Source organism: Pleurodeles waltl, chromosome 11 (assembly GCF_031143425.1).
Source record: "Pleurodeles waltl isolate 20211129_DDA chromosome 11, aPleWal1.hap1.20221129, whole genome shotgun sequence".
In the NCBI taxonomy this organism is placed as follows: Eukaryota; Metazoa; Chordata; class Amphibia; order Caudata; family Salamandridae; genus Pleurodeles; species Pleurodeles waltl.
Genome location: NC_090450.1, coordinates 408,477,938 through 408,502,899, shown reverse-complemented (window position 1 = coordinate 408,502,899; position 24,962 = coordinate 408,477,938). Strand labels below are relative to the sequence as shown.

The 24,962-nt window shown below is 49.4% G+C and overlaps 1 protein-coding gene across 3 annotated transcripts in view; it reads right to left on the bottom strand.

Moving 5' to 3' along the window:
- Positions 1 to 24,962, bottom strand: part of UGGT1 (UDP-glucose glycoprotein glucosyltransferase 1) — a 1,185,714-nt gene that overhangs the window by 187,799 nt on the left and 972,953 nt on the right. The window lies entirely within an intron of this gene.

The window sequence follows — 24,962 nt, the reverse complement described above, 5'->3', positions numbered from 1 at the left end:
CGCACAAAACAATCTGGAGTCAGTCTGTGATTTTGAATTAGTGTATCCGCAATTACAGTGACAAAATGCTCTTTCAATTGTAATGTCAACATACCTATGTCACACAGCTCTAGTCCATGAGGAAACAAAGCAGATGTCACACAGTGGGACCCACATCTGTGAAATCGTAAGGGAAAGTGACAACTCAGTGACCATACACTGGGTGAAAACGACAGACAGCAGAGAGGTAGTAGTGTTAAAGTACATGTAGTAGGCAGGTCTGTATTCTTACCTGTGTCTCACTGGAAATATTGCAGGATCACCGAGTTCCTGTTGACCATGTCCTCTTCTTCTGCTTCCTCGTCTTCACTGTCCACAGGCTCCACAGCTGCATCAACACCGCCATCTGGACCATCCTCCTGCAGAAAAGGCACCTGTCGTCGCAAAGCTTGTGCAGCATACAGCAGGCCACGATGATCTGGCACACCTTCTTTGGTGAGTAGAATAGGGATCCACCTGTCATATGAAGGCACCTGAACCTGAACCTGGCCTTCAGGAGGCCGAAAGTCCGCTCTATAATCTGACGAGTATGCCCATGGGCCTCATTGTAGCGTTCCTCTGCCCTTGTCCTGGGATTCCTCACTGGGGTCAGTAGCCATGACAGCTTGGGGTAACCAGAGTCACCTGCAAATGGCGAGGGACAACTGTTAGACACACACTAACCTGTAGGGATATCCCCAGACCCAGAAAACCATTCCCACTGTCTTGCTTCCAGGTGCTCACCCAATAGCCACACACCGTGCCTCTGGAGTTGCCCCATCACATAAGGGATGCTGCTATTCCGCAGGATGTAGGCGTCATGCACTGAGCCAGGGAACTTGGCATTAAAATGGGTGATGTACTGGTCTGCCAAACATACCATCTGCACATTCATGTAATGATAACTCTTCCGGTTTCTGTACACCTGTTCGCTCCTGCGGGGGGAGGGGGGGTGTACTAAAGCCACATGTGTCCCATCAATTGCACCTATGATGTTGGGGATATGTCCCAGGGCACAGAAATCACCTTTTACTGTAGGCAAATCCTCCACCTGAGGGAAAAATATGTAGCTGCGCATGTGTTTCAGCAGGGCAGACAACACTCTGGACAACACGTTTGAAAATATAGGCTGGGACATCCCTGATGCTATGGCCACTGTTGTTTGAAATGACCCACTTGCAAGGAAATGGAGTACTGACAGCACCTGCACTAGAGGGGATTCCTGTGGGATGGTGGATAGCTGACACCAGGTCTGGCTCCAGCTGGGTACACAGTTCCTGGATTGTGGCACGGTCAAGCCTGTAGGTGATGATCACATGTCTTTCCTCCATTGTCGACAGGTCCACAGCGGTCTGTACACTAGAGGATGCTGCCATCTCCTCACATGTCCCAGCGGACGGTGCCTATGAAGGACAACAGCGAGCACAGAGTCAACCTACTCAGAGGTACGTACCCACAGCTTACACAGAACACAAGTCATAATCTGAAAAGTGGCCTGTATGTGTGTTGAGGCTAGGCCTAGATATGTGTGACGCAGTTAAAAATTAAGCCATGTGGGCCCCTGAAATGGCGGCTGCCTGACCTGTAAAGTGGGACAATAAGATGTGAGGTAACTGCGCTGGCGTTGTACACCGTCGCGGTAGGCGGTCGAAGACCGCGGCGCAATGCTGCATTGGTTAACATTGGACCCTATGGGTCCCAGGAGCCAATGACTATGTACGCCGGCGGTGACGGTACGCACCGCTGCGGACGTGACCGTCATTTTCTATCTGTTCAATCACTCGATACCTGATCTTTGACAGGACAGGACCTACACTGCAAGTGCTGCTGTGACCTCGGTCTGGAAGAGACAATGGCTTGAGTGTCTGGGGAAAGGGCCCCTGCCTTCACATCGGAGGAGTTGGAGAAACTCACGGATGGGGTCTTCCCTCAGTACACGCTACTCTACGGTCCTCCAGACAAACCGGTAAGTACACTGGGAGCATGCTGTATGGGCTATGCCTGTGTGGAGTAGGGTGGATGAAAGATTGGGGGGGGGGGGAGGGGAGGAAGATTGAAGCATGCATGAAACGACGATGAGTGTATGTGCCACATGGCAAGGGTTGGGTTGGGGGCCAATGACTGTGACAGTGCATTTGGTAATACCATTTCTTTTCCCCCTGTACAATTCATGTAGGTCAGCGCCCACCAGAAAAAAGATATTTGACGTGCCATCGCCAAGGACGTCCGGACCCTGGGGGTCTACCACAGACGGAGCACCCACTGCCAGAAAAGATGGGAGGACATTTGCCGCTGGAGCAAGAAGATGGCGGATGCTCAGCTGGGGATGGCCTCCCAGCGTGGGAGGGGTGCCCGTCGCACCATGACCCCCCTGATGTTCAGGATCCTGGCGGTGGCGTACCCGGAGTTGGATGGGCGCACAGCAGCCACAAGGGGGTGGGTACACTCATCCTGCTGATTTTGCGCGCAGTGGAGGTGTCAGGGTGGGGGAGGTGGGCTGTGGGTTTCCCAAGGCCAGGGCGAGTTTAGTAGGCAAGGTCCCTCCGTAAGGCAGGCCATGTGGCACCCCACCCCACCTGTGTACAGTGCCAAGTACACCTAGTCATGCTCCTGTGTCATCCATGTGTGCAGATGTCGTCCATAGCCTTGTAGGCCATGTCCCAGGGATTGGACAGTGGACCCCAAGAGAGCGGCGTAGTGCAGGGGGCTTCTGTGTCTGTCGTGTCCACCAACGCTAGCGGTAATGCATGCACACAACATGTCTTTCTTCTGTCGTCCCCCCCTTTTGTGGTCTCCCTGTTCTTGAGTGCATTAGAGTCATCAGACAGAGGAGCAGTGGCACCGGAGCAGGAGGGAGCTGCATCCCACATGGCCCTGGAGGGCGACACTAAAGAGTCGGATTTCACCAGTGGGACGGAGGGCGAGGGGAGCTCCACGGTGGGGACAGGAGCTGACACCAGTGACACAGACTCATCCTCTGATGGGAGCTCCCTTGTGGTGGCGGCAACATCTGTTCCCCCGCATCTACAGGTACAGCTGCCACCCCCCTCCTACCAGCACCGCCCTCCCAGCAGCCCCTCAGCCTTTGCCCTGTGCCCGCTAACCCAGGAGGGTGGGCATCATCTTCGCCCCAGGCACCTCAGGCCCTGCCCCAGTCACCCCTGCTGCCCTCAGTAAGGAGGCCATTGACCTCCTCAGGTCCCTCACTGTTGGGCAGTCTACCATTTTGAATGCCATCCAGGGTGTAGAAAGGCAGTTGCAAGAAACCAATGCATTCCTGGAGGGCATTCATTCTGGTCAGGCGGCCCTTCAGCAAGCTTTTCAGACTCTGGCCTCAGCACTGATGGCAGCTATTGTCCCTGTGTCTGGTCTCCCCCATCCAACTTCCTCCACCCAGACCCAATCCCCTGTACCTCAGCCTATCCCAAGCACACCTTCAGACCAGCATGCACACACGTCAACACACAAGGGAAGCTCAGGCAAACATAAGCACCACACATCCCACAGGCACTCACGCAAGCATCACACACATGCAGACACACCAACGTCCACTGCCTCCACTGTGTCCCCCTCTTCCTTGTCTCCCTCCTCCCTCCCAGTCTCGTCTACACTCACACCTGCGTGCACTACATCTACAGCCACTACTGCCATCACCAGCACACAAACCACCACACCCCGCTCACATGCACTCACCACCCCCACTGCCATTCACACGTCCCCTGTGTCCTCTCCCAGTGTGTCTGTGACGCCACCTCCCAAGATACACAAACGCAGGCACACACCCACCCAACAGCCATCCACCTCACGACAGCCTCCAGCGCATGCACCTTCACCCAAAGTCACCAAACGAACACCTCCTACAACCACAACATCTTCCTCCACTCCCAAACCCCCTCCAGCTACCCATTCCAGTGTCTCCCAAAAACTTTTCCTGTCCAACCTTGACCTCTTTCCCACACCTCCCCCACCCCGTCCGTCTCCTAGGGCCCGACTCTCCAGGTCCCAACCTAGCACCTCAGCCACATCATCTCCGGGACCAGTGGTGCCTGTAGTCACCGGAATATGGAGTGCACCGGCCACCAGGGCAGGCAGTGTGGCACGGAGCCACAGCACGGACAGTCCCCACCTGTGAAGCATCAAAAGTTGGCCAGTGCCCGGCGGGAGAGGGGGAAGACTCCAGCCACCAAAGCCGCTCCCAGGGGTCCAGGTGGGATTGTGGAGTCAGCTGCTAAGTTGGGGAAGGGCCACAAGAAAGTCAGCAGGTCTGGGAAGAGCAGCACAGCGGAGAAGACCGCCATCAGCCCACTGCCCAGGAGGCCACCGCCAGCACCAGCACCAGCCCGCTGGGCCATGAAGTACCGCCAGCAGATGAGTCACTGCAAAGGAGCCCGCCGCCACAAGCACCGCTGAACAGGGCACCGCCGCCACAAGCACCGCTGAACAGGGCACCGCCGCCACAAGCACTGCTGAACAGGGCACCGCCGCCACAAGCACCGCTTAACAGGGCACCGCCGCCACAAGCACCGCTTAACAGGGCACCGCCGCCACAAGCACCGCTTAACAGGGCACCGCTGCCACAAGCACCGCTGAACAGGGCACCGCCGCCAAAAGAACCGCAGGCCCATGAGCGCCAAAAGCTCTGACGATACGGAGGCCACCACGAGCAAGATGAAGCACTCTGGGCACAAAGCCCCCTCCAGAACCAGTGGAGTTTTACATCTACTACCTCAGTCCTTGGCAGGATTAAGCACTCTGGGCACCAAGCCCCCTCCAGAACCAGTGGAGGTTTACATCCACTACCTCAGTCCTTGGCAGGATGAAGCACTCTGGGCACAAAGCCCCCTCCAGAACCAGTGGAGAAAGACATCCACTACCTCAATCCTTGGCAGGATTAAGCACTCTGGGCACCAAGCCCCCTCCAGAACCAGTGGAGGTTTACATCCACTACCTCAGTCCTTGGCAGGATGAAGCACTCTGGGCACAAAGCCCCCTCTAGAACCAGTGGAGACTGTTATCCACTTGAGACACTGGCTCTGCACTCCCCAGGATGGAACAGTGGGCAAACCACCCACTAGAGAGACTTGAGACTGTGGCTTTGCACTCCCCAGGATGGAACAGTGGGCAAACCACCCACTGTAGAGACTTGAGAGACTGTGGCTTTGCACTCCCTAGGATTGAAGAGTGGTCATGTGGCCCTCTCGTGGATTTGGCGTCGTGCACTCAACCGGCTGAGGTGCCCCCCCTTTCCCTTCCCCCTGAGGTACCTGTTTTATTGCTACCTGGTGCCCCTGCAGTATTCTCTCCGTCATGGTTGGGGATCTTGTGTGGGCCTCGCCCATACCGTGTGGGCCCAGTGTTCCACGGACTTCAACCTGGACTACTATTCTTGGTGTACATTTTGTTTATAGTGTATATATGTATATTTTTGCATACTGGATTTTCCTATATTACAATGGTTACACTCATTTTCTTTGGTCTTTGCATTCTTCCAGAGGGGTTGGGGTGTGTAACTTTAATGTATCATGCTGTATTAGTGTGTGTGTTGTGGGGGGTGGGGGTGTTGCGTGTGTGTGTCCCTGTTTTTTCCCTCCCCTGTGTCATAGGTGCAGTACTCACCGTGGTCTTTGCCGCTGGCATTCGTGCTCCTGGTAGAGGAGCAAGAAGATAAGGGCTGGCAGGATCTGCAGCTCCGGTTCCATGGCATCCGGATTCCTCGTGGGGTGTGTAGAGGTGAGCGTTTTCCCTTCGAAATCCTATTTCCGCTGTGTTTTTGTCCGCGGTGAATCCGCCCCGGAAAAGGTGGCAGATTGGTAGGTTGTGATACTGTGGGCGGTACATTGTCTCCCGCCTGTCTGTTGGCGGTGACCACTGCGCTGTTTGTACCGCCGTGGAGGTCGGAGTGTTAAAGTGGCTGTCTTTGTTGGCGGTTTCCACCATGGTCGTAATTCCATTTTTTTTGTTTTTACCGCCGTCCGCCAGGGTTGTAATGACCACCTATGTCTCTACCAGATATATTGTTGCTGAAGGTAAGTGACTTGTTCATCTGATAGAGACTTTTAGTTGCAGATTTGTTACCTTAGAATAGTTACCCAAGCAATGCTATCCTCTGATGTGGGCTGCAAACCAAGATCATACTAGAAAGTCCTGCAGGACCGAACGACCTAAGTAGCCGTCCCGACAGACCTGACTGTCCAGGGATTAATGTCTAGTAAGTATGTGCAGGGATGCCCATGTAGCTCCCTGGCAGATATCCAGGACAGGAACTCTGCATGCTAATGTAGTGGAAGCAGCAGCTGCTCTGGTGGAATGAGCGAGCAAGACCTCAGGGGGTTGCTTCTTGGCTAAAGCGTAGCACATCTTGAGGCAAAGAAGCACCCATAGAGAGATGGTACATGTTTGCACCACCTTCCCTTTCTTCTCACCCACATATCCAACAAAGAGTTGATCGTCCACCCGGAAATCTTTAGTACGATTTAGATAGAAAGCCAACACTCTTTTTGGGTCCAGATGGTGGAGTCTCTCCTCCTCATGAGAAGGATGTATGGGTGCGTAAAAAGTAGGCAAGGTGATGGACTGGCCTACATGAAAAGGCGTAACAACCTTGGGAAGGAAGGAAGCCTTAGTGCGCAACATCACTTTGTCAGGGTGCACAGACAAGTATGTGGGCATTGAAGAAAGAGCCTGAAGCTCACTCACTCTGCGAGCAGAAGTGATGGCAAAAAGAAAAACAGTTTTGAAAGTGAGGAGCTGTAAAGGGCAATTGAGCATCAGTTGAATAGGGTGCACATTAAGAAAGATAGGACAAGATTGTGGTCCCACTGAGGCATGATAAAAAGAAGTGGGAAGAAATAAATGGGTGAGACCTTTAAGGAATCGATTGACAATAGGAGACTTAGAGAGTAAGGGCTGATCAGGTAACCTAAGAAAAGCCGAAATAAGGGTACCCAAAACAGAGCCCTGCTGGGCTAATTATAGGATGTACCAAAGAATCTCAGGAAGAGGAGCAGAGAGGGGATTAACAGATTTGTTGGTACACCATGCCACAAATGTATGCCGACAGGTGGAGGGACACCTAGCTGCCAAGATAACGTCAAAGACTTCAGGTGGAAAGTCAAAAGCCGTCAACTGCTGCCACTCAGTCTCCATGCATGAAGGTGGAGACTGGACAGGTTCAGGTGGAGAACCGTCCCCTGCCTCTGTGACACAAGATCCTCCCGAAGAGGCGGTCTGAGTGGCGGATCGGTGGCCATGCTCCATAGCTCCGGATACCATACTCTCCATGCCCAGTCCGGAGCCACCAAAGTAACTTGGGCCCGGTCGTTCCTGATCTTCTCGAGAACTCTGGGCTGAAGTGGTATAGGCGGGAAGGTGTAAAGGAGGGCAAAGTTCCACTCAAGACGAAAAGTGTCTCAGATTAAGTGCCGCCTTGGAAAGTCCAACGTGCAAAACAGCTGATATTGCACGTTCTCTGCGGAGGCGAACAGATCTAACTAAGGCTCTCCCCACTGCTGAAAGAAACCTTGCGCCACCTCCGGATCAAGATGCCATTTGTGATACCGGCTATGCATCGACAGCTGAGTTCGTCTGCTGTGGCGTTCAGAGAGCCCGCCAGATGTTGAACCATCAGAGTAATGCCCTGATGTTCCAGCAAGGTCCAGAGGCGTAGTGCCTCCTGACAAAGGGACAATGTTTGTTGCGGTACCACATGGCTGTAGTGTTGTCTATGAACACTTGTATGAACACTTGCACTACTTTCCCTTTGAAAGAGGGAATAAATGCTTTTAACGCAAGCCTGACTGCCCAGAAGTACAGAAGATTTATATGGAGCCCAGATTCTGTTGGAAACCAGAGGCCTCTGATCTCCGTCCCTCCCACGTGGCTGCCCCCTTCCAGAGTGACGCATCTGTCACTATGGATAGATCTGGCTGGGGAAGGGAGAGGGATCAGCAGTGGACCCAACGCGGATTCGAAAGCCACCATTGCTGGCATTTTGCAGTCCCCTCTGAGATCTGGACCATGTTGGAGAGATTTCCCTGATGCTGCGCCCACTGGAACTTCAAGTCCCACTGCAGAGCCCTCATATGCCATCTGGCATGTGCCATTAGCAAGATGCAGGAGGCCATGAGGCCCAGGAGCTCAGAGTCAGTCTCACCGAAACCCAAGACAGAAGCTGAAAGATCGGAATCATTGCCTGAATATCTTGCACTTGCTTTTCAGGAGGATAAGCCCGAAACTGCACTGTGCCCAGAACAGATCCGATGAGAGGGAGTCAGGTGTGAATTCGGCATGTTTATAGTGAACCCCAGTGCATGCAGGAGGCTCGCCGTATTCTGAAGGTGGGAGATGACCTTCTGGGGCGAGTCCGCCTTCAACAGCCAGTCGTCCAGGTAGGGGAATACTGAAACGCCCAACCTGCGCAGATGAGCTGTAACCACGGCCATCAGTTTTGTGAACACCCGATGGGCGCTGGTAAGGCCGAAGGGGAGCATGGTAAATTGAAAGTGCTCATGATCTACCACAAATTGTAGGTAGTGTCTGTGGACAGGCAGGATGGGATGTGCAAATAAGCGTCCTGCAAGACCAACGCTACCATCCAGTCTCCTGGTTCAGGGGCAGACAGAATCAGAGCCAGGGTGAGCATTTTTAATTTCTCCTTCTTGAGGAAGTAAGTGAGGCCCGAAGGTTTGGGATAGGACGTAAGCCCTTGTTCCCCTTTGGGCACCAGAAAGCAGAAGGAATAACAACCAACTTCTGGCGCAGGGATCTTCTCTATGGTTCCCTTGGCCAAGAGCGCTGCAACTTCCTGGCGGAGAAATGCCAAATGATCCTCCGGAAGACGGCTGACTGAGGGAGGCCTGGCTGGTGGGGCAGATTCGAAGTAGCCCTTTCAAACTATCTGCAAAACCCACCTGTCCGTAGTGATGGATTCCCAGTGGGGCAGGTGAATCCTGCCGCAACTGGACCGGGGTGAGGGGATGGACTAGGAGGGTTTGGAGGCTACAGCGGGGGCAGGGTTCCGCTGAGCAGACCTCTGCTTCCCTGTACCACGCCCACGTGGGATTCTGCTTCCCCGGCCACGCAGCGGCTGAACAGCATGGGTGGCACAGTGGCTGGGATGGGGACGTGACAGGGAGCTTCTTACGTGGCCATGAAAGGCGGACTGCTGGGGGCGAGGGGCAGTGGAAAGGCCAAGGGACCGAGCCATAGCTCAGGAGTCCTTGAACCCCCCAAAGCAGAGTCTGCCTTGTCTCCAAAGAGATGGGAGCCATCAAAGGGCAGGTCCACAAGAGTTTGTTGGATATCCCCCAAAAAAACAGATGTATGCAACCAGGCCTGGCGCGCCTCAAGGCCACCGTCATCACAACCAATCTACCTAGAGAGTTGGTTGTGTTCAGCCCACATCTGATCGTGAACTTTGCCGCATCTCTCCCATCAGTGACAGCTTGTGAGAGGATAGTCCGGTATCTGTGGCAGACCATATCCCACAGAGAGTGGGTTTTGCGGCCCAAAAGGCATGCGGTGTTCATGGACCACAGCGCGAGGCTGGAGGAAGAAAACATCTTCTTCCCAAATTGTTCCCGCCTTTTTGATTCCCTATCCAGGGGTGCGGAAGGGTATGACCCCAAGGAAGAGGAAGCCTGGATGACAAGCCTCTCAGGTGTGGGGTGTTGGGACAGGAATTTAGGGTCATTCGGGGCAAGCCGATAGCGGCGTACGATAGTCCTGTTTACAGGAGCCCCTGTGTTGGGTCTGGACCAAGTACCCAATAGCACATCGGTGAGGGCTTCACTGAAAGGTGGAAGGAGCTCAGATATGGAAGCCTCTGGCTGAAGCACCTCCGTCAGGAGATTCGACCTGACCTGAACAGTAGGCAGCCGCCCTACTGACCATCACAGAATAAGTTGCTCCCTCCACCGTAGCGACGGTAGGAGGAGACAGCATGCCAGCGTCTGGAGAAGTGCCGAGGCCACTGGCCTCCCCAAACTCCTGTGCCCAGTCCAAATTAGGGTCATCCTGGTATTCATAAGGGTCCAGGGACCCCGTCCAATCCTTCCCCAAACTTGTACCCATAAGATAAAGGGCCATAATCTGAACTGGGGTGAATAGGCCCCCATCGAAGACAGACGACGTCAGCAGATGCGGTTCAGACTCAGTCGTCGGGATGAGGATTGGGTCGACGTTGATGGTGGGCACCACCACCATCGGATGGGTTGACAATCGAACCGGCGCTGGGGAAGATCTTAATGATACGACCGACGCCAGTGCGGATCAGAGAGCAGATCCGGAGGGGACCTCGGTGGCCGGAGCCAAAGTCGCCGGCATGGAACCCAAAGGCCCTCCAACCAAACCCTTTGGGCCCGAAGGAGTTGCTCCGGCTCCCGGAAACTCAGGGAAACGCGGCACGGACCCAGAAGCAGGCTCCGAAGACAGAGGCCTTGAGTGTCAATGTTCCTCTCTCGTCGCATCAGCCGAGCGACGGGGCGAAGTCAAAGGGTGACGGGCCGCTTCAACGACTACTTCTTACCTTGGCCCTAAGACTTAGAGGAAGAAGAATGGTGGTGGCTCCACGAGCGGTCTCAAGACCTTCCCCTCAAGTGGGACCTACACAGAGTCAAGCGCCTCAAGGCCTTTGGGTGCATGGCCCCGCACTCGGAGCACGACTTCGGATCGTGGTCGTGCTTCAGGCACCATTAACAGACCCGATGCGGATCCGTCACCAACATCATGCGGTGACAGTTCTTGCACAGCTTGAAACCAGTCTTCAGGAACATCTCGACGCACCAAAAACTCACCCAAAAACTCGACAAAAGTGTTGAAATCGTTCAAAAAGAGAACAGGGTAGCTCTCTCCGGATCAGCGTGCTGCGCGGAAAGAAAATAACTGACATCACTGCGCTGAGGCGGTGTCTATGTACTACTCCCAACGTCATCACGGCGACTACGATGCCAACGACGCCCATGGAGTCGACCGACTCTACCAACCGACACGCAAGGGTACTGCTCAAAGAAAAAAATCTCCGGTTCCAGTCTGATGCCTGGGGGGAAATTGTAAGCTAAGGAATCTGCAACTAGAAGTCTCTATCAGATAGTGTGTATTGGACTGCTCCAAGGGTACAGAGAGAGTAAAGAGATGGTTCATTCACAAATTGTGTAATGAGTGATCCAGGTGTCTCTTGGGGTGTTTGGAAAAGGCTCTGCAGTCTTCTAGTACCGAGAAAAGTTGGGAAAAAAAGGTTCCAAATGATGCACTTCAAAACAATTATTTAAATATATTGAGTAAAAAGCCAAATTCTGACAGAAACTAATGAGATTTTCCAAACTCCGGGTTCTGCTAAGGTAAACAGTATCTATACTTCTCCAGTACAGCAAATAATGTATATGCTTCTAAATCTATTGTTTACGAGATGCAAACCACTGTTAGCACAGCAGGAAAATAGTTGTGATTTAAGGGAAGTAGGTTTTCTGTAAAAAAAAACACTGCTCATTCATAAAATTACCATTGAAACCCCATGACAAGCTAAATTACACTAGTTTTAAATAACGTATCATCACAACATGCATATTGCTGTTTCAATGCCAGGGATTAATCTACCATAACTATAGTGTCAGTAAATATAACTCCTGAATTGATGCTATTATATACCAGGATGTACCACCAAAATACATTTAACTGTTTCTCAAATATTCTGGGGTGCAGACAATTATTAAGGTGCTATTCAGGTATTTCAGGATACTGATAATGTGGTCCTCAATTAAAATGCCGGACGTGTTGTTCAAATATGCCAGAGTTGTGCTTGATCCAACAGTTTGTCAGGGGTGATCACTCGTGCTCCAACAGGTCATGGCTTCTCACAGTCAAGGGGTGGGCTGCATGAAGAAGGTTCCTCCGAGTACTGTGCTGCTGGGCAAGATGATAGGAGTGATGCAGGCTACTCCGTGTCAGTCGTTTGACTACGGATTTCGTCATGGTGTCATTGCCCACATTATGTAAAGTAATCATTTTATGCCAGTTTCTATATTGCTCTGGAAAAAGCAACTCAGCCAAGACAGTTTCCATATCTACTCTTGCATGATTAGAAAGACCATTGTAATTCACCATCCCAACATCAGTTTTTAATCGACAATGATAAGGTATGTAAAACCTTGCCTGTTTTACACTGATCAAAAAGTCACGCAAATCTTGATACGTAAAGCATTTTTTGGTTGGCCTGTTTCCACATAGTGTGCTTTATTTTTTTTAGGAGTTTCATGAAGCACTGCATGTCTCCTTCAACTACTTATGAGCCACTTAGGTTTGAAAAACATAGTAGGATGTATGGTTCGAGTTTAGACAAATGAACAAGTTACTTACTTTCAGTAACCCCTTATCTGGCGGACTATCTAGCTGCAGATTCCTTACCTTTGAATTCTCCCCAGGCATCAGACTAGATCTGGAAGATTTTTTTTCCAGAACATTACCCCTGCACAACGGTAGGTGGTGTTGATCGGCTCTGCGTCAGTCGTCATCCACGCCAGAAGTGATGTCACAGAGCCATGAAGAGCAGTCATCACTGCTGTATCAAAACTAGGGCCCTGAAAGGGTTTGCCCTGTCCTTAGAAATCCATTTGCAGATAGTTGAGTATGGGTGGGTCAGTAAGGAATCTGCAGCTACATATAGTCTATCAGATAAAGTGTTACAGAAGGTAAGTAACTTGTTCATCTGCTTGAGCCTTCTAGCTGTAGATTTCTTATCTTAGAATTTATATCCAAGCAATACCACCCCTGGAGGTAGGTCTGCAAACCAATTTCAAAGACGAACAGGACCGAACAGTCAAAGTGTCCAACCCTACGGACCCGACTGTCTAGGCAGTAATGTTTACTAAACATGTGCAGAGACAACTATGTTGCTGCCTGGCAGATGTCCAAGACCGGAACTCTGCATGCTAATGCAGAGGTCGCAGCTTTAACTCTGGTGGAATTAAATACGCAAGCCCTCAGGAGGATACTTTTTGGCCAGCGCTTAGCAGATGTTGATGCAGAGTACGACCCAACGAGATGGTTCGCTTCTGCATCACCTGACCTGTCTTTGCATTCACATACCCCAAGAAGAACTGGTCATCCACCCGGAACTCAGAAGTACAATCAATATAGAACGTCAACACTCTTTTATAGTCCAGATGGTGGTCTCTCTCCTCTTCCTTCGAAGAATGTGGAGGAGCGAAAAAAGTAGGCTGGGTGATTGATTTGCCTACATGAAAGTTTGTGACCACATCTGGTAGAAAAGCCACCCTTTTGTGAAGCGACAGTTTGTCAGGATGTATAGAGAAATAAGACAGCATAGATGATAAGGCTTGCAGCTCACTCACTCGACAAGCAGATGTAATTTACACAAGGAAAGCTGTTTTCAAAGCGAGAAGCCCGAGAGGGCAACTGTGGAGAGTCTTCAAAGGTGCACACATCACAAATGTTAGTACCAAATTAAGGTCCCACTAAGGCATAATAAATGGGGAAGAGATGAATAAGACTTTTAAGGAACCTATGTACAACAGGAAACTTAAACAAAGAGGGCTGAACAGGTAACTGCAAGAAAGCAGAAATGGCAGATAATTAGCTCTTAAGAGTGTCCAAAGCAGAGCCTTACTGGACAAGGGAAAGAATGAAAAGTAAAAACACAGAAAGAGAAGCAGGATGGGGGATCAACAGACTTTTCTGTGCACCATGCCACAAATTTCTTCCAACAGCAGGCATATACCGTTTTGGTGGAGTGACACCTTGATGCCAGAAAGACATTACAGACTTCGGGAGGAAGGTTAAAAGCTGTTAGCTGCTGTCACTCAATCTTGACGGAGGAAGACGGAGATTTGACAGGTTTGCATAAAGAACCCTCCCCTGCTGTTGCGATAGAATATTCTCCCGAAGGGACAGTCTGATTGGAGCGAAGGCCATGCTCAGTAGCTTGGGAGAGCAGACTCTCCATGCCCATTCCAGAGCTGCAAGGATATCTTGGGCCCGGTTGTTCCTGATCTTCTTGAGAACTATGGAATGGAGTGGTATGGGCGTAAAGGTACGCAGGCCTGAGTTTCACTCGAGACAAAATGCGTCTCCAAGCGACAGCTGCCTTGGAAACTCCAGTGCGCTAAACTGCTGACATTGTGCTTTCCCTGCAGAGGCAAACATCTAACCAAGGCTCTCCTCATTGCTGAAAGAGACCTTTTACCATGTAGGAAACTGGGTTTTTGTTGGAGTAGTCCCCCACTTTTTGCCTGGTATTTGATGTAACATTGACTGAAGAGCACCGGGTTCCTGTTAACCTGGTCCAGAGTGCCAGTGTACTTTCATCAAAACAAGTTAACTGGTCAACTGATCCCAATTAGCAAGGCCGTTTGTCGCTAGTAAGTGGTACCCATGGTACCAAGGGCACAGGTACTAAAGAGGGAGCCTAAGGGCTGCAACAAATCTTGTGCCACTCTAAGGGCCCAGCGCCATGCAGACTGCCACTGCAGGCTGCGTCACACAGTGCTCTAAAAAGTGAAAACAGGACATGGCACAAACCCTGTGTGCCATGTGCCCTAACACTGCATGGAATATTTGTAAGTCACCCTTACAGCCCTAAGGCACAGTGCATTATGTTACATTTGAGGACATATCTGCGTAAACAGATATATCCCTGGGCTGGCCATTTCAATTACTGGCAGTACAAGTGAACAGGGAAGCCATTTTAGGGTACGTCCTGGGCATTGGTCAAAACAAGTTTCCCAGCTACATAATGGCTTCACTGAAACCTATGGTGCTTGGTATCAAACACCTCATATTAATAAACCCACACTGATTCCAGTGAAGGAGTTATTAATACATGCACTCAGAGGTTAGCTGATAGGTACCCCCTGAAAACCTACCAACTACTAGTGTGATGGCTGGCTGGTCCTTACCAGCCTGCCACCACATATGACTTTCTGGAGTTGAGAGCCTCCACTGCCTTTGCTATGACCCAGACAGAGGAAATGCTCATTTGGCACTAAGACAGGTGGGACAATTCGCTAGTCAGGAGGTGTGATCACCCTAAGGCTAGTACTACCCCTAAGGTGGGCTACCTGAAGTTCACACAACTGGGAAGATTGCACTATCTGGGTTTTTGGTGGAATTAACACCCCTAAATACATTATTTAGGTGGCACCCCTGATGCCAGGAACTCTGATTCGATAAAAACAATGTAGCGGAAAAATAAGAGTGCTGACACAAGAACAGAGGAGCAACGACTGACTTAGCACCAACCCTACCACCTTCCCCTGATAATTGTGGAGAAACGGACATTTCCTGCCGATGTGCAGACTCCAAGAAACCCAGAGGACTGCCAGTGCTACACAAATCACCGGAGAACTCCCTTGGAATAGAGGGGTTACTCCTCAGCAGCCACTGGCACCAAAGAAGCAAGGTCCGGTTCACTGTCCAGTTGCTTACTGGGACTACTAATGCTGCAGCTGCCCAAGTCAAATCCCTCCTCCCTCCAAGTGTGGGAATGCCAGGACTGACTGGAGTTGCACAGTACCAATACCTGGGGTACCAGGCGCCTTGTAACAACCACGGCTTGTTGTGTTCAGCCTGGACACCAATGCTGAAGAAGACTGACCTGAACGTCCAGGGACTTCAGGGACAGTGAGACCCACATAGAGAGTGGCTGGCTCAGCTGTTTGCCCAAAGACAGAGTGAGCCTCCACTACCTGGCACCTCAAAGTAACTCTGCTCCTGGCCCCACAGCATGAGTCCAAGGGAGGTGACAGTGCCAACTGGGTCCTGAGACCCTCAAAGGATGAACCCTTCCTTGGGTTTGCCCAGACTGGACTCCAAGTTGCCACCAGTAGCCTCTTTGTGCAGCCGCACTGCACCCAAGCCCCACAGCCAGAGAAGCAGCAGACCAACGATGTCCATACGTGCCCGAGCATCTCAGGGTCTGAGAACCGCCCCCGCCCATAGGTTTGCTCGAACTGCCCCCCCCAAGTCTCATCTTGCAGCCTCTTTGTGACGGACCATTTCCCATTAAAGGGAATGGGACGGCCAATGCCATAAAGCACCTCAGCACCTGGATGCCTCAGTGCCTCCCGAAGTGACCTGTTGTTGCTGGCTGGGACCTTGCCCCATACTTACCTTAAATCCTGAAAAACAGTCCTGTAAGTCCTTGATAAGTGCCCGAATGCAGTATGTGGTTCTTTTCCCATAGGATAACATTAGGGCAACAGGAGCTGAAAATTTCCTCTGTACCCAGATGCCCCAGAGCCGACTGAGGTGACCTCTTGGAACTGCCTTTGACCTTGCTCCATACTCACCTTAAGCACAGGAGAAGAGTTCAGTAAGTTGCTGACAAGTGCCCAAATGCAGTATGCGTTTTCCCCATAGGATAAAATTACCGCTCCAGAAAATTGCGCTGAGTGAACTATTGAAGCCTATAAAAAAATGTGTATCTTGAAACATATGTATCTGATTCCAATGATGCAGAGTGGTTATCGAGCCAGGTGTCCCATAGGCTAACAATGGACAGTCGGAGTCGGATTTTTAGGGAGTCAGGGCCCTTCTCAGTGGACCCAGACGAAACCAGTTGGCACAAAGAAGGTTGGAGAGTGCCCCCATCTGTGGATACCCAGGTGACAGGAGTACCTACATCAGGGAGCCTAGGGGTGAAGTGGTGTTGGAAACTCTTGTTCCAGTCAATTTAACCCTAAATTGTCCAGCTGCTATTGTGAACCACAGAGCAGGTCGGTGGAAGCCAAGGGTTGATTCCGGACTTGAGAAACCTGAAAAACAAGGGGACAGAGTCCAGACAACTCGGAGATGTCTAGGTAGTGCAGTTAGGCAGTGCCCACCCTCTTTGAGGTGAAGTTCCTGCAGGCAGGACAGTGAAGGAAGAAGTCCACCTGCAGAGTCCAGGGGGAAGCAGGAGATCCTTGGAGATGCCCACGAGCTTTCCCACGTCAGTCACCGGATTGCAGGAGGGTCAGTGGCCAGCAGGACCACCAACAAGCCTTGGTAAATGCAAATAACCGATTGCAGGTTTTTGAGGACCAGCAAGGTCCTAGTGACTCGACCCTTGCAAGGGAGTCAGGGCCGGCCTTCAGCAGCAAGAAAAGCCAGCCAGAGTCAGAGGCAGAGGCACAGTGAGACTCAGAGAGGCCTCACCAGCACAACAAGCCAGGAGTTCCACTTCGCAGGAGCTACAGAATGGAAGCTGATCTTGGAGCTGCAGAGTGCTGGAGGCTGATGCTTCTTGGAGCTCTAAGATCTCTTGGAGGAATAGCCAACAAACCTTGACAAGAGCAAAGGTTGCAGTGGTCACTCTCTGGAGTTACCCCCCTATCAGAGGAAGTTAGGGACATCATTTACCTGGCCTAAAAAAGTCAAATGCTCTCAGGGGAATCAACCGGCCACCTGGCAGAGCTCTGTGCATCTTCCTAGGGGGAGGAGCTGGTCAGAGGGGTGGTCACTCCCCTGTCCTTTGTGTGGTTTCATGCCAGAGCGGGAACCCAGTGCCTGAAATGGTGCAAACTGGATTAAGCAAGAATGGCACCAAATGTACCCTTCAAAGCAGTCTGGTGGTGCTCAGAGACGACCCCAACCCAGCCCAGAAACACCTACTTCAAAGGGAGAGGTGGTCACACCTCTCCCTTGCAGGAAATCCTTTGTTCTGCCTTCCCCTGCTAGAGTTAGGCTCATCAGCAGGGGAGCAGAACAGTGTTCGGGGTCGGCAGCAGCGTGGGCTGGCAGTCAGACCCCTTATGGCGGCAAGGCAGAACTGGGGAATCCTTTAAAGAATATCCCAGAGTACATGGGACCATGCAACTAGCACTGGAATCGGTGTAGTTGCATGATTCCAACATGTTTGATACCAAACATGCCTAGGTTCGGAGAAGCCATTATGTAGTTGGCAATTCAACAACTGGCGTAGGACAGCTTGTGAATGAATCCTGGGATCTTTTTGCATCACCTGGACTCCACAGCTGCAATGCCTTGTCCTACGTCCAACAAGAAAGAAACTCCAAGAAGGGCGGGCATTGCCCGCCTGCACCGCCAGGGCATCCCCGCATGGTCTGGACACTGTACCCTCTTGCCTTCGGTCCTTTTCTTCAAGAATTCATGTCTGAGCTTCACCGACCTGGTCCATGGGTCACAACAGCAGCTAGACAACCGAGGTCATTAGTGACTTCAACAAAAGGTTTCGACACTACTTCACCCCTATGTTATCCTATGTACACTGACCCGGGATTACAACTGTGCACACGGGTGACTGGGAAATCCTACCTACTTACCTTTGGTGTTTTTTGCACTTCCCCTGTCCTAAAGGTCTTTGCATGGGAGTGTGGGTTGGGAGTGATTTTTGCATTCCACTTTAGTATATGGTTTGGCTTCCCCATTGGGGCCCATGTTATTTTCTGCCTTTACGTACCTGTTGCTAAGTATATTTTTGTATGTTCATATCTCCGGTTAGGGGATATACATAGTGTGTGTTACAATAAATATAACCTATTTTTTAATACAGGTGTGTTCCTTTCCTCTGTGTACATCACTGACTGACCCATGTGTTATTTGCAACCGCTTTACATCACCTTGGATAAGCCTTAGCTGCTCTTACAGCTACCCTTATGAGAGCTCTGGTTATCTAGAGCTACCAACACTATGAACTAAGGGGTGCCTGGACTCAGTCTAGAAGGCCTCTCCTCATGGTGTACATCATATACTGAGCCAGCCTCCTACACTGGTGGTGCAGCAGTGGGATAAAGACTTGCATTACTTTACCACTTGGTCATAAATGGGTTTCCACAGGAAGCTACTGCTGACTTAGGTACACACTATACATTTTGCAAATTTTTCTATTTTTTTTCTAAGATCTGGTTGTCAAGGGTTTGGTATAGCCCTTTCACCAATCTCTGGGAAAAAGTTTAAAACATTAGGGTAGGGTAAATGCACATATACTAGACTAGTACCATGTCTTCAGTTGATGAATCTAGACAATCTCAGGAGTCTGGATACAGCATCCTTAAGTTCCAGGAACATATGACTCTATGTAGGTCTAGAAAACTAAAGACAGGTAGTCACCCTACTAAACCTCAGCTCCAGGAAATGCTCATGTAATATAACCTCCAGCATTCTGAAGGGCGGGTAGAGCAGGGAAACCAAGGTGGGAAGGATGACTCTTCAGAGTTAGCCCATGAAGTACCCTGTACCAGAGGCTCTTACCCTGAGCATGGCCAAGAGACTCAGAGGACGTCTCTAAGGTCAACCCTGGGTCTGTAGAGAAAGGTACTCACACTACAGAAGGGGGCCACAAAAGGTAGGTACACTTTTACTCCCTCTGGGAGGGTCTAAAGCAATTACCGTGAGGAGTAGATCCCCCTCAACTTCATCCTCACTCTCGTCAGCATCCTGTGCTGAGTCCACCTGTTCTAACAACTCAAAGGAGTTAGTATTACATAGGTGTTACCAACTGCTACAGCTTGAGAAAGCTAAGCTCCGGCTGAAAAGGGAGCAGCGGGCTCTTGAAAGAGATGTCCTAAAAGTGGAGAGGAAGAGTTTGGGGTTAGAACCCCATGGTGGCAGCACAAGAGACTCCAGGGTCATAGAAGAACACAGACTCTAAGAATCTCAGCAACATTGTTCCCCTTTACAAATCTGGGGATGACATCCACAAATGGGTAACTGTTCTGGAGAAGGCCTGTAAAATCCAAAAGGTCCCCCAGAGGTAGTGGGCAGCTATCTTGTGGCTCTCTTTTGCATACAAAGGTAGAGACAAACTTCTGGCAGTCAGAGAAGAGGATGCAGACAACTACCAGGTTGTGAAATAGGCACTGATAGACACTGATGCGTTTGGGCTTACTACTGAGGAATACAGAATGAAGTTCAGGGAAACTCTGGGGTCTTCTCAGAACTGGGTTGATTTTGTAGACTGTGCAGTTAAGGCTCTGGAAAGCTGGCTACATGGTAGTAATATACATCAGTACGAAGGCCTGTATAATGTGATCATGAGAGAGCACATCCTTAATAGCTGCGTGTCTGAAAATCTGCACCAATCCCTTGTGGACTCCGAGCTGATTTTTCTCCAGGAATTGGGAAAGAAGGCAGACAAATGGGTCCGCACCACGGTGAGAAGGAAAACCCATAGTGGGGGTGACCAGAAGTCACAGAATACTTCTAAGTCCCAAGAGAAGGAGTGGATGAAACCTAAAGGCAAAAAGAAAGGCTCCTTCAGCTCAACACATTTCTTCTGGGGGTGGGGCCAAATCCTCCTCTTCCTCTAACAAGAAACCATGGTGCTTTCTTTGTAAAGCAAGAGGAAATAGGATTTCTGATCCCAGTTGTCCTAAGAAAAGCACCAGTACTACTACTCCCCCTAGTACTACTAGCTCTAGCACTAGTAGTAGTACCACATCCAAGGGTGTAGCTGGGTTCACCTTGGGTACTGCAGTGGACTCTGGCCGAGTCAGAGAAACTGCTGAGGCTGTCCTGCTATCAGAGGGTGGCGTTGACTTTGCCACTTTGGCTGCCTGGCCTCCTGACATAAGGAAATACCAGCATCATCCCCTGATTAATGGTATTGAGGCAGAGGCTTAAAAGGGACACAAGTACAAGTGTCACCATGGTGACTGAAATACTAGTGTCACCTGAGCAAATCCTACTTGAGCACACCTATAAAGTAACCAGTGCAGATAACATCACTAAGTGCCACCCCATGGCAGTGGTTCATTTCAGCTGGGGGGTGGCAACTGGCCCTAAAAGAGTAGTAGTATTCTCATCCATCCCTTGAGAGCAATTAAGCAACAGGGAAAGCAAGGAGCGTTGAAGTCTGGAACAACTGCCCACATAGCTCCCAAGAAGAGAGGTAGGAAGGGTAAAAAGTTACCCTCTACCCAGACCTCATGTGAGGAACAGTCTCCTCAGGGAGAGGATTTTGCCCCTTACTGGAAAATGCTCAAAGGCTTCTGGGGGCATGGAGGGCCCTCTAAGGGGGAATTGAGCGGAAATCCTGCTCCTCTACTGAAGTTCTCAGACAGCTACCTGCTGCATCAGAGGCAGGGGAATGTCAGTGGATCCCACATGATCTACTGGGAAAATTGTCTCCTTTTTTCTGAGGCTACAGCCTGGTTCTACCAGGAGAATAGTCATTCTTCATAGCTTAGGGAATTCTTATTGACCTTGGCACATGACATTCCCCTTGCAGGACATTTTGGGCAAAGCAAGACTAGGGACAGACTTGTTCCACACTTTCACATTATCGGTCCTCTTGACCCTCCTGCAGCCTCTGGGATAGATTTATTCTGGTGGTGGTGGACCATGCCACCAGTTACCCAGAAGCCAGTCCCCTTAAGAGCACTACAGCACCTGCAGTGGCCAACCCCCTCTTAGGAATATTTTCCAGAGTGGGTTTCTCTAAGGAGGTGGTGTCAGAAGGAGGTGCAAACTTCATGTCTGGCTACCTGAAAGCAATGTGGAAGAAGTGTGGTGTAACTTATAAATTCACCACCCCCAAATATCTACAAGGAAATGGGTTAGTTGAAAGACTCAACAAAACCCTCAAAGGTTCATCCATGGGATGTACTACTACCTTGCCTATTTGCCTAAAGAGAGGTTCCACAGAACTGAGTGGGTTACAGCCCATTTGAGCTTCTGTTTGGGCATCCAGTTAGGGGTCCTCTTTGTCTTCTAAAGGAGGGATGAGAGCAACCTCTCAAACCCCCCAAACAGGAGACTTTGGCTTATGTACTGGGACTACGGTCACATATGACCAAGTACATGTAGAAGGCCACTAAAAACCTTGAGGCCAGCCAGGAACTGCAAAAGCAATGGCATGACCAAAAGGTTCTGCTGACTGTTTCCCAGCCAGAACAGAAAGTGTGGTTTTTGGAGCATGTGGCCTCAAGAGCACTCCAAGACAAGTGGAGTGACCCCCACAAAATTGTAAAAAAAAAAAAGAAGGGGTGCAGTCACCTACCTGGTGGACCTGGGCACTCGTGTGAATCACCCAAAACCATACTTTGACAGGGCAGACATGAGCCTTCTCATGGCCACTGATCAGAGACAGGAAGAAGAGAGTGACCCTCTCCCTGATCTCCCTCCCACAACCCTGTAGATGGCTTAGTAGATGGAGTGCTCTTTGCTGATACCCTCACTGACCAACAACAGGTTAACTGCAGACAGGTACTCAGTTCCCAGAACTCTTTTCCCTGACACCCAGTTAGACCACCTGGTGTGCCCCTGATGTGAACAAAGGTGATGTCCTGCCTGTCAAGAGCAGAATCTATAGGCAGCCTGGCCATGTTAAAGAGTGTATCAGGACAGAGGTCCAGAAGATGCTATAGCGGAGGGTTATTGAGCCTTCAGACATCCCTGTGTGCTAGTCCTGTAATCCTTGTACCCAAACCTCACTCCCATGGTGGAAAGAAAGAGATGACGTTCTGTGTAGACTACAGAGATCTCAATGCAGTCACTAAGACCGATGCCCATCCTATCCCTAGGGCAGATTAACTCATTGATACTTTGGCTGCAGCCAAGAATCTTAGCAATTTTGACCTGACTGCAGGCTACTGGCAGATCAGGTTAAAAGATGCTGCCAAACCAAAAACAGCATCTTCAACTCATGGTGGGGACTTCCAGTTGACTGTGATGCCATTTGGTTTGAAAAATGCACCTGTCACGTTTCAGAGGTTGGCGAATGAAGTTCTGAGAGACCTGGAAGACTTTAGTGCAGCATATCTAGATGATATAGCTGTTATACTGAGCCAGCCTCCTACAAATGGAACCTTCCCTGATTTTCCAGAAATAACGATAGGTAGTGTATGGTGTTTTTCTGAAAGTTTGAATATCCCAGACACTAAGAATATCAACCTGATCTTTCAGTTAATGTAGGGTTGAGCAATGTTTTATTTTCAGTAAAGGCTTCACCACAGCATGCTTCCAGGAAGGAGGCTCTACACCACTCCGTAGAGAAAGCTTAAACAGTTCTACCAGTGCGGGTAAAATTTAATCTGCACCGTGTAATAGATCAAGTGGAGGGATAGAGTCCAACGGTGAGCGCTACATACAAGGAGTGTATCCTTTAAGTGAACAGTGTAGGGAACATTCAGTGTTCAAAATAAACAAACACTGTAGTCCAAGACATATTACTAATTTGTGTGAAAGGGTAAGGAAAAAGCACTTGCACCTCATTCATAACATTGTTTAATAAAAATATGGTCGTTTTGTATCGTATAACATTCTTTACTGCATAATTTCTTAAAAGCTTTTGCCTTGGTGTGTCACACAACAGTAAAATAATCTATGACAGATTCATCCTAGACAGAAAGTTACATACTTGTACTACAATTATCTAGCACTGGCATCTTTCATAGATTCATATGCCAACCACCTAACAATCCTAACCCCCAACTCCAGGAAGCTCACCTCTATAGTCTACTGCCGAGCTTTGAAAATCTGGCAGTTGGGGAACCTGATAATGGAGGGGAGCTTGCATCCTATCCACCCGATTGGTCAATCTGCATTACAGAACAAGGCTATTGAAAGCCACCTAGGTCCTTAGGTAGAAGACATAGAATGCGATCAAGGAGTCCGCCTCTTCTAGACAAAGATACTGAATTCCATGAACATCTCACAATTCAAGAATGCCAAGCACACCAACAGCCCTAATCAATCTCACACAGAGAGGATGTCACAAAGTGATAAACTGGCACCCATTCAGAAATATGAGCACACCCTGTAGAAACAGTTGAATGGGGAGGTGGGACATAACTTAGAAACGTGGGCTAGGCAAAGCTTCAACTGTACTGTAATTACCCTTCCTCAACATTGGTAGTACATAGCATTTTATTCTCTGGTGATCACTATGGTTTATTCCATGCTGCTGTATAACTAAATCCAGGACCTTAGGGGTTAAATGCGAAGTGAGTTAAATTACACTAAATAAGCCTTTTGTGAATTAGGCCAGTTATTTTAGTTTCTTTAAGTTATTAGAAAATGCAATTCTTGAGGCGGTTGGTTTTGTTCACACTACATAGGTTGTACTGTGGTAATAATATGGAAATTGACCTTTAAACTGTAGTAAAAAAATGGTGTCATGCATACATTCAAATTATGTTAAGTGAATTTGTAGAATGCATTCCCACCATTTTGTATGGTTCCAAAGCACTTTTGAAATTTAGGAACACTGCAGTTGTAAAACTCTCACAGACTAGAGTTAAAGTGGTCTTTTGAATTTGTTTATTTGTGCTTCCTAATGTTCTAGGAGCCATATTGCTAGTAAAACTGGAACGTGATTCTATCACTTGAGCTAATTCCATTTTGTTATTATTTTCAATGAAGGATCTTGTTGCTCTATTTTGGGCCCTTTTTTGGATAGATTTACACCCCTTCTTTGAGCTATAATTTACTCGTACTTGTTTACCTCTTTTACAAAAGTGACTCCAATGTTCATCTTGAGCTCTTGATTTTCTTTTGCACCCTATTTCTCTTTATCCTGCATTACCTGCTGAATAATTTCTCACTCTCAACCTCTTCATTTTTAATGACAGATTATTTTCTTCCCAGCACACCTTCTACTTTACCTCACCTTTACCCATATGCCTCAGTAGAAATATCCTTTTCTGACTTTCTCCCAACACATTTCCTCAATTTCTCACACTTGTTATTTTCATCTTTCATATATTCAGGAAGTACATCCACGCTTCACCTTCAACGAAAAAAAACACCAACACAAGAACAAACATTCGCTCTCTCCGACTCAGACTTCTTCACCTTATTCTCATTACAATTAGTTCTTATTCCATTACACTGCTTCCTTGCTTTTTCATCTCTTCGGTGTATTTACTCTTCATTCTTCCCTTTTCAGTACCTTATAACCTTTCTCTGATATCAGTTTAATTTTCTTTCCAGTATTTGGAACCAGATTCCCATCCATAGTTTGTTCCTCCTCATACTTCCACAGTCTTCAT